The sequence below is a fragment of the Vollenhovia emeryi genome, unplaced genomic scaffold (genome assembly GCF_000949405.1).
Source record: "Vollenhovia emeryi isolate VEMERY1.0 unplaced genomic scaffold, V.emery_V1.0 DF939156.1, whole genome shotgun sequence".
In the NCBI taxonomy this organism is placed as follows: domain Eukaryota; kingdom Metazoa; phylum Arthropoda; class Insecta; order Hymenoptera; family Formicidae; genus Vollenhovia; species Vollenhovia emeryi.
The window spans coordinates 227,417-238,345 of record NW_011967210.1 but is presented as its reverse complement, the minus strand read 5'-3'; positions in this window follow the sequence as shown (position 1 = coordinate 238,345).

Below are 10,929 nucleotides of genomic sequence, written 5' to 3'. Positions count from 1 at the left end.
AAAGCGCATGCGCAGAATGAATGACTACATATAATCGCTTAATACATAGAAAGTCAGCCGCCTTGTACATAAGCAGTTAGCAGTCTAGTATTATATAGAAGTCTGTGGGCTCTCCTCAGGGACGCAGATATGCCCCGCGCGCCTTCTCTTACGTGTTACGAGCGCCGCGGAGAATCGGTGCGTACACGTCATATTGGAAGACGATAGTGAGGGGTTTTAACTGCGGCCTTGCCGTCGTCGACGAAACGGGAAATTCGCCGCGGCGTCACGACCGAGAGACTCTGGTGGGTCCCCCGGGTTTGCACCGTTTTCTCTCCTACTTTCGTCGCCCGCTCGTCGACCGATTGTTGACGAAAGTTTCAAGTACAACTCTCTCCCTCTTTCTCGCGCGAGTCGCTAATCGAAGAGTCGATCGTTCCTCGGGTTAGTCGAGAGGGATTTCGCGTAACTCGCGCGCCGTTTCGCAAGAGACGCGGAGATAAATCGATCGCGATCGCGCACCCGAGCGCCTTTCTTCCTGAATCAATTCACGTTTCTCGATTTGCCTGCATTTACCAACCGCATATGTGCGACCTCGATGCAACCTGTTCCCGCGGCGCGCACCGCGGTGTAACGTTACCTGTTTGCAAAACGCCCGGTCGCCCGCTCCGGCGCCAACGGGCTCCATTCAAACACCCGAGATTAGCGGCCGCGGCCGATTTCCAATTTTAATCACCGCCGGATCATCTCGCACTTGGCGGACTCGCGGCGTGGCTCTTACGAGATGTTCAGCCTCTTTGGCGACGGCACCCAAACAAAACGCTATAAATAAAGCCGTGAAAACAGTGGAGCGGGCCGCCCCAGACGAAGAAACGGGGATCTCGCGCCGATAATCTGGCCTTATCTATTCCGGATCGCCTGGCAGTCAAGGGCAGACTTCTCTTCCTCCGTCTTCACCGCCGTCACGGTTATGTTTCATCGTTCGCGTTCGAGACTCCGGGGCTCGCATCGGCGAGAGAGAGAGAGAGAGAGAAACCCCTCTGTTATCCACCAACTACATACATACACCCGGAAGAACAGCTGGTCGCCGACGAATCTGACTCTCCGAGGAAAATTGTCAAAGGACGCACGCTCGCGCAAGGAATGACCCGAGCTCAGAAAAAATGTTCAAGTCGGATCTTCGGTTATCCGTTCCAAAGTATTCCGCGCGTTTACAGGCTGCTCGCTATTCGTGGAATACGCAAAGTCATTTGCTAAAAACAATCTCTTACAGATCTTTCGTGATAACAAATAAGTCGAAGACGCGAGCAATATTATTTCGACAATAAACCGTTGAGAAATCTTTTTAAAACATGCGTTGTTGCTCGCGTTCCTTGCCCTGTAAGGGCAAAAATCACTCGAGTGCTCGAGTGTATCATTTTTCTTGGTTGCTCACCGAATCTTAAACGAGGGTTGAAGACCGTCTTGAATTCATCTAAAAATGCTGTATGGAACATTTCATTGGCTACGGAGTATCTAAAGATGATCTTAAGACGGTCTTGAATAGAAGATCCGACTATGAATACCGGCCTAAGTTTGCTGCACAAAACGCATATAGCTGTCTCCACTACTTATCACACCAATGTGGGTATGACAATCGCAGATATAGCTGGTCCAAATATTACTATTTATCAAGGTTGTACCAAACCTAATTAGACATGCGGTAACCATATCGGTCTCTCCGTGTGTAGAAAATTGTCGAATCTCGCGAGAAAAATAAATGTCGCGTGGAACGCGTGATTGGACTTTAAAGGCCCGTCTACATAGGACGCAATACGCAAAACGCAGGACGCAGACGCGCATGCAGGATGACGTTTGGTTCAACTAGTCGCGTATGACTGATTGCGAATGCGTGTACGTTGCGTGAAACGTCCATCCTGCATGCGCGTCTGCGTCCTGCGTTTTGCGTTTTGCGTCCTATGTAGACGGGCCTTTATGTAGACGGGCCTTAAGACGAACGCACCGCGATCGCGCCCGCGTTTGTGAATCACGTGCCATTCCATCGGTGCCTAACGGTACCCGCGTTACAAAATTATCGGGAGGCGTGCGACTCGGCGATACCATCTGCGAATTTTCGTCCGGACCCCCGTTGCAATTAGCGGTCAACGCGAGACACAGTTATGGCGATTCGTCATTCAAGGACAATCGGCCGGAGGTGTAATTAACGATTCCGTCGCGCGGTGCATGAAAGAAGCCTCCCGGCCACACATCGCGAGCGTACATCGATCGCATCTGATACGCAACACCCGTCGCCCGTTCTCACGCACACGCGCCCTCATAATCGTGGGCGATCATCGACTGCGCAATATCGCGCGTGCAACAAGTTACTTTTGTTAACCGCACGTAGGAAGAAGGCAGCCGGTATATTGTATATAAAATCCAACCAGATCCGCGCTCTCACGCATCCGGGCAAATTTCGGGAGCAGATAACTGGGACACGAAACGTATTGAAACACGATATATACGATCGTTTATTGTTTTAGATGAACCCTCTATAATACATATATATATGTATATATATGTGTGTACATGTATATGTAGTTTTTCCAATGCGTTCGTTTTCGAAAACTAGTACACGCCGCGATGTTTTCAGTAGCCGCGTACGATTGAAACGTCGAAAGCACGAGTGGCAAACGGGATTTTGGCGTACGAATGTTGGGGTAAAAGGACACAAAAAAAAATACGCGGGGACGAATCGAATTTTGCCAAAAGTGGACTTGACCCGATTGTATTTGCGGGGCCGCGCTTCAGTCGGATCCCGCGAGTCCGTGTCCCGTTGTTGAACGGGCGTGACGGGATAACGAAATGCGGATATACAATACAAACACAAATCTGAATATGAATTTATCGGGCCGTTATGGAGCGTCAATCGGCCGGTCTTTAGGGTGCAGCGAATTGCACCGATGCGAACGGCCCTTTCGAGCGCGGCCGGCCGACGTGATTATTATTGAGCGACAACAAAGGCAGGCTAATTGGCACGAGGCGCGCAACGTGTGCTCGCCCAGGACACGGACGGCCGTTATCGCCCGAGAGCCCGGTAATTAAGGCGAAAGAATACAAATTGTGGCGGTTGCGAGCGGTGCTATTAGCGCGAGCCCGGGTGCTGCGCGAATGATACGATTAGCGGAATACATTCCGATACGCCGCCGAACGGGGAGGGCCGGCCCGCGTTTTCGCCAAGGGCATTTAACGAACTTTATTCACGGCACCGGCGCCTCGTAACAATCGAGCCGCTTGCCCGTCGACCCGTGGATCGGCGGGACGCGCTATCGGCGACGCGATATTAATCGCGCGGCGAAATAAAGCGTAAATAGAACGTGAAATGGGGAACGAACGGGAGACGCCGGAAGGAAGCGACGTGCAATCGCGGCGCGGGACGTGGAAGAGAAATTAATACGTTCGTTTGGAGGACAAAGCGGATCTGGACATGCACTTTGACATTAATCGTTTTTATCGCGCGGAACTTCACGATGATGTTACTTTCCGGGAATTTTTATTTCGTTATATATTTAGCTTGAAAAAAAATGCGGCGCGTCAAAAAATGAAACTTGACGCGCGCATGACCTATTCCGCGCACATTTTCACACTCTTTAACACACGAACGTGTTTTTTTTTATTCTCTCCTTCTGACCTTATTTGGTACATACATTTTTCTCGCGTACGTGGGATTTTATTACGAAGAATACGTGTCCCTGATCGGATTTATGTTCAAATAAGAGAGACGTAGAGTTTATATTTAAAACGGCAACGGATCAAATTAATGCGCCAACACATTGTAAGATAAATTCAGAACGGACGGTTCTGCAGTGATATTTTTACTCTACTCTTTTCCTATTTTTCACCAAGTTATCCGTTTGCTCTCCTACTCGTCGCTTTGTCGCCGCCAACTCGTCCCGAACACTTTGATAATTAAACTAATTTTTTCACGAAATTACCTGAGAAATATGATATTGGCATCCACGGATGACGATCCGTGTAAATCGGCATTTCTAGTGATCCATAATGACGCGAATGAAACGGCGAGTTTATCATTTTCGTTCGGAAATGTCGTCTCTCGTAACTGTTTCTCCCAAGAACCTCGTTACACTCGCAACCTTCGACAGACACTTTGGGGACTGAGCTGACATCGAAATAATTTCCGTAAACGTAGCGCATTATGGTAGAGGTCAGTAGTACAGCGCAACAAAGAGAGAGAAAAGACTTTAAGCCCGTACCGTCAGCGAGATGCCGAGCTAAGGACGTCGGCTCGGACGCGAGTCGGCAAAAGCAAGCTCGAAGCAAGCAGCAGGCGGGCGAGCGGACGAACGGAGGCGGGCAGCAACCAGTTGGGTGCAGTAAGAAACCTCAGGCCTGTTCCCCCGCCGGAGTTCCGGAGAAGCCCGGATTGTTGTTCCCTCGAGATGACGAGACATTCCACGAACTGCTTCACCATCACGTTTCGCCCTGCTATTCTCCTCCGCCGCTAACTCCGAGCCATCGGCCTCTCTCTTCCTCGCTTCCTCCTACGGTGATCTCGGCTCGCTCCTCCTTTTCCCAACGTCACTCCGCAGGGTATTCCGTCGGGCACACCACTGTGAATCCGCTTCGTCACATGGCAGTCACGCACACGCATTCACCACGAGAAGGCTCGGTCGTGTCGTAAAAAGGAACGACGGCAGGAAAGAGGGAGAGAGAATCGCGTCCACGGGGCGTGCGTTTTTTACTTTTTTTTCCCCATGGATTAGAATGGTATATATTTCAATACCTATAGAATTCCGCCTTAACCGTTGCCTTTTACCCGGAACGATCATTCGTTTCTCGGTCTGGCTCTATGATTTCCGCTCATCCAGGTCAAATTTTTCCTCCCTCGTCTTTCGGACGTCGTGTCGCCGCAATACTCGTGGATTCGTCTACGTCGCGCGAAACCGCCGGGCAGCGTCGCGAGACGAGCGTCGTATCTCGTGTTACGGCCCTCGTTTACCGTCGTCAGAAGTCACAAGTCGGGACATAAAGCGAAAATAAATGAAACGATTACAGTGGAACTCGCGGCAAGCCTGATGTCGCGTAACGATTATGAAAATTCAGCTGTTTCGCTTCGCGCGGTACGAAATTTGACGAACGAGGAGGCCCGGCCCTCGCTCCCGACATGTGCTCCGGGAAGCGCAGAGTCCTCGTCTGTCGGCGTTCTCGCCCTTCCTTTTCTTCCCTTTGAGCCGAGCGCTCGGCGCCGGTGGGGGTCAAAGGCGCAACGGCGAGCGAGGACGTTTTACTTAAGGTCACTGTGTTAACCGTGCCGCGAGGATTTCATTAACGCCTCGATCGCGACCAGCCGGCGCATGGGGAAGGACGGGGGAAGCGTTCTCGGGCGAACAGCCTCGGCTCCGTTCGATATGAACGCCTCGGTGAGCGATGCAGCGTGTGAGGGTCACGCGGCGGAATGCAACGACACAAGGATGCATCCGCGCCCTTTTGAGTTCTCGAGGCGAGAGAGAGAGAGAGGGGGGGTTCACTGGAAAACACTAGTCGTATCACGCCCAAACGTACGCGCTGAAAATCCCCTTGGAAACGCGCAAACGCATCCCGGCGCGCTTCCCTTTTTCCCCCCCGAAATATTCATACGACGCTAAATATCGAGGTTGTCTCGGTGCGTGAATATTTCACGGTCTCGCGTTTTTCCACCGGGCAGATCCTTTTTCGCTTGAAAAGGCGACGAGCGGCTCGTTTGCGAAATGGATTTCATCAAATGTTTGGTATAGCGTGCACGTGGCAAATAACGACGCGACGCAATATTGTGAAACGAGCGAGCGAGGCGCAGCAGAAATCCGATCGCGAAGGCGAGATCGCATGCGCGTGCGGGAGGTCAGAGCTGGCGGAAAAGTCACCGTCGCCGGATTTATCGGCCATGCCGATTCATCGAAATGTCGCCGTCGGTGTCACGGTATTTCTGATACGGCGTCTCGTGCATCGGCGGAAGTGACCGAAGGAAAAGAGAGAAAAAAAAGAAACCCATTAATCTCGAGATTAATTTCTCCCATTATCGCTCGCGCTCGTCTCGTATCTCGCGCTCTCCTTTAACTTTTCGCACGGTGATACGCGCCGCGGGGAGAAAGCGGAGAGGAAAGAAGGGATTACGATGTACTGTACTAAGCGGAATGATATTTCACATTCTTAGAAAGAGAGATACACACGTATATCGCTTTATTGCTATATCGTCGTATGTGTAATCGTCAGACGGTTATCACGCGACCTCTCATTTCAAGCCGGTAGGATTATATGGCTCCGACGTAACGGCAATATTCCTGGGCGATTATACCGCCACGCATGATTGCCTCGTATGCCCGAATGACGATACCTCTCCCGAGATCCTCCCGGAAGCGAGTCGCATACGTGATAACGCGAAAAGCCCGTCGCGCGTACAAGCACGAGCGAGCTGTCTGAAACAAGCGGGAGTACGGAAGTTCCGCGTGAATCGGTGATAACGATCGCCAGAAGGTTGTGCCGGTTTGAATCTCTTTCCTGCGGAATGTTGGTAAGAGGTCTCGGTGCGCGCGCGACTTTCCGATGGAATATTACGTGAAACTCAGCAGCTATACCGCGGATAGCCCGAATAGCAGAGACTTCGCGAGCTCTTCATTTCTCTAACGTCCACTTGATATCAGGCGATTAAGATTGGGTTAATATTAGGTAGTAGAAAACGTCGTTGTCATATCAATCTTCAATTTGACACCGTGGACATGGAATAAGTAACTGAAATAACTTTTTGATCATATTCTCCGCGCTATCCTCAAGCGCGCAGAGATTAAATTCGCGATTTAATCCCGGTGACACTCGGGGGATCGTGGAAACGGATCGGAAATCGAAAGTCTTTTAGCGCCGTCATATTTCTCACGTTTAATCTGGCATGCTGATATTTATCCGTCCTCCGTCCCTCAGACTCTTCCCAACTATCGATTTTATCCAAGCTATGAATAAGCGAGTCGATTATCCGGATTTATCGCATAATAACGCGGGGCAGGACTTCAAGTTCAATCAATTTCCGAGACGCGGGCAGCTTCGCGCGCGTATCCGCGAGCGATTTGTCGGACCCGCTCGAGATCCGACGGACGAGGACGCCAGGAGGGTAGGCATGGATGCGCAGCTCCCGCGGCGAGAGGGAAATATCCGTGGAATTCCCGTTGTCCCCGGAATGCCCGTATTAAGAGTTCGCGGCCGACGTCGCGTCTGGACTTCTGACGTGCGCCAAGATAAGGCGAGCTTCCTCGGGCGTTCGTTCTTACGTAAGCGGCGTCGACGGAGCGTTATATTGCTGCCGTTTTACATCGGCGCATAATGTTAGACAAAATCGCACAGCCCGAACGTGCCACTTTCGTGTCGACGGGAACCTTGAGGCGGCGACACGCAGGTGTAACGAGTTTCCTTCTTTCCCTCCTTTCTTCTTTCCCGCGCAGGACTGCGCGCACCTGTCTCGGCAGCGTCCTTAAGGAATTCTTACGGGACGACAGAAAGTCCCTGTCTCGCGCAGCGCGCAACCCCCATGAAAAAAATATATTATATAATTTATTATTACTTATACGTTAATATATATATAAATGTACATATAAAATATAAGAATGCGTATAACTAATTAAATCATGTTTTGCCATCTATGATACAGAAGAAATATAAGAAAATACTATATATTTACATAAAATGTGCAAAATATATTTTTAATATATATATTTTAATATAATCTAATATATAAAATAGATATATTAGAATAAATATGAAATATATGTCTGCATATATGAAATTAAATTATTTTTTGCCGTTTAAAATATATGATAAATATAAGTAAAGAAGATATATTTTTACGGTACTCAAGAATATATGTACAAATATTTTCTATATATACAACTATATATATAGAAATATAGTGTATAAATATGTATATATATGCAATTTATAAACACATATGTAACACACATTTAAATATATTTTTACATTTATATTTTTTCATGGGGGAAAGGATGATAGCAATCTTCTTTAATTGATATTTTAACGTACGAAGGATATCCGGAAAGTAAGGGTGCAACATTTTTAAAAATTCAAAGAGGCAGATATTTTTATAAAGCTTACAGATGCTGTTAATGTAGTTCTACTATTTTTCAACATAGTCGCCTTCAATACATTTCGTCAGCCGTGGGACGTATTTTTTAATGCCAGTATCGTAAAACGCACGCGCCAACTTCATATCACTAACGATTTCATTAATAACAGTACGTGAAATTTCAAGACACATTTCGTGGAGATCGTCAATTGTCGAACGGCGTTCGTGTTCATGAAATCGTTAGTGATATGAAGTTGGCGCGAGCGTTTTACGATACTGGCATAAAAAAGATTCGTTCCACGGCTGGCAAAATGTATTGAAGTTGGAGGCGACTACCTATGTTGAAAAGTAGTGTACAACTATATTAATAACGCTTGTAAGTTTCGTTGAAACATGTACATTTTTGAGTTTAAAAAAATGTAACCTTTCTTTCCGGATATCCCTCGTACAAGATTAGAAGAAATGAGTCACACGCACAGTGCGACTGACAAGTGAAGCTCTTTCAACTGTAATTTACTCAGAATTGTTGTGTAATAATTTGATGCTTTCCTCGTCTATCTTTAATTAATGTAGCTATCGTTGACTTTATTAAAAGGCAAAATAGTACTAGTGCGTTGGGAATAGCCGTTGCGCCTCTTACTTTAATTTCTACAGAGACAGAAGTGAAAGTGAAGTAATTCTGGGACACCCTGTGTGTCCGTTGTGACTCGCGTGCGACGCTATCGCAGTCAAGAAGCGCATCGTCACGTCGCGTCGTCGTCGAAGACCGTCTTAATGGCGTTTCACGCGCCGGAATGTGGTCGTTTCGAGGGCGCGTTGCATTTTTAGAATTAACCGATTCGATTTTATCTGTTTGCTCCGATAATGCTTGAGCCGCTGAAGTCCTTCGGTTTTCGTGATGCGCGACTTCGCAGCCATTGACACTTCGATGCGAAGGCAAGCGCCGCGCGCGATTTAATCTCCTTGTAGCGCCTGTGGCCAAAAATAAACGTATGATTTTTTTTACATACGTCGTATGTTTTAAATTGGATTGGTATATGTTAATCCGGAGATTTATACGTGTTTCAGAGATCGCGCTTATTCCAGCAAGGAAGTTAATAATGTCAGAAACGTTCTTACTTCTTCTTCCTCTTTTTTTTTTAAGCAAAGAAGCATCTGTCGCGTCGAGATAATTAAATTTTTTGTGGGTGAAGGTATTGTCTCTTCGCGCCGTTCAATCATTATCTTCCGCTACCTGAAGTCCCGCAAAGCGTCTTTTTTTTTATAGCGTGCGGTGATAAAGCGCGTCATACGCGTCGGACATCGCGACGCATTGCTATCATATGCGTTATATCTTTATTTACCTTTCGCTTGTTTACGCCACGGAATCGGATTTCTCAGTTATGCAGGCGTTGAATCACGCACGTTTTTTTTTTACCATATCCCCAATTCGGCTGGGGCCCACGCGTCCAATATTTTATTCTTCCGTATTTGTGTTTCTCCCGGTGACTCACCCACTGTCGCGGATGCACTTGTTGAATCTCGCATACTCGCTCGGGTTGTACCCGTTCGTTTCTTCTTGCTTTCTCTTTTTCCTCTCTCTCTCTCTCTCCCTCCCTCTCTCTTTCTGTCTGTCTCTCGCTTCTTTGCATCTCGCAAGCACGCGTTGCAATCCAATCGCGTGGGTGGAGTATCGTTTCGTTTCGCATGTCCTTTCGCAAAACTTTTAATTTTCAGAGCCTAGGCGTATCGAATGCGAGGCGCGTTTGAAATACATTCGTGAAACTGAACGTAGATAAGAGCTACACTTATGTTGTATATTACTATTTATCAAAAAAGGCCCCCTTTCACCGTACACCCACAGAAAAATTTTCCGGATCCAATGCTGTTACACTTCAATGTATTATATCATAAAATAGGATCGATATAGCGCCAATCATATTTGTTATAGAGAAAGGAATATTTTAATCTTAAATTAAAAATTCTAAAATCTAGAATAAAATGATAGCATGTATCGTCTTTTGTCGAATATCGCGGTGGCAACTTCGTGCGTTGTAAGAGGGAGGGAAAATTTATTCTAAACGCAAGAATATATAAAGTCACTCTTGTCTCAATATAGCAAGTTAATCTTTTTTAATTCGATAGAGAAGAATAAGAATTATTGGTTTTTGATATTGTCTTATTTTTATACTAAACGAGGTTGTGAGAAATATAAATGCGTCAAGAATGTTTTTGGTCCCGGTAACAGAAATCCTCTCTGAGGTTGTATCTCTCTCTACTGCGAATATAGAAAATGGAAAGTTTGCCAATGGTTTATTTTTCTGAAGAGCACCAGTTAGATATCATTCGATTAGCACCGTCGTAATCTAGACGTGGAGCATTACGGACATGGATACGCTCTTGAATAAATACAATAATCGCGCGCATGACGTACGATGCCCATTAATCGCATGGATGGCCACCGTATTATGAGATTTGTAATCAAACATGTTTTTTGGGTTACAAGAGAATATGTAATAAGTGTCTGCTTTGCCCACACAGGTATATGACCGGTTTATCGATTGCTGGGGGAGTGTTCGAAATGGCCTCTTAAACGCATGCATGCTTGAACGGCAGACAGGTAAGTAGAAAAAGTTGCGCTTCCATTCTCCACTCGCGAACACGTCAAGGGCCCTCAATGAACGTCAAACGGTACGAACGGTTCGTGAAGCCGCGTACACACTCGTGCGCTGAGATTTATATAGATTTTTATACAGTCGCGTACACGTATGTTTGCATTTTATCTTCTACGCGGCTGACAATTGAACGCGGCGTGCATCTCGGAACGAATTTATGCGTTTACGTACTTGAATAACAGATTCGAATAG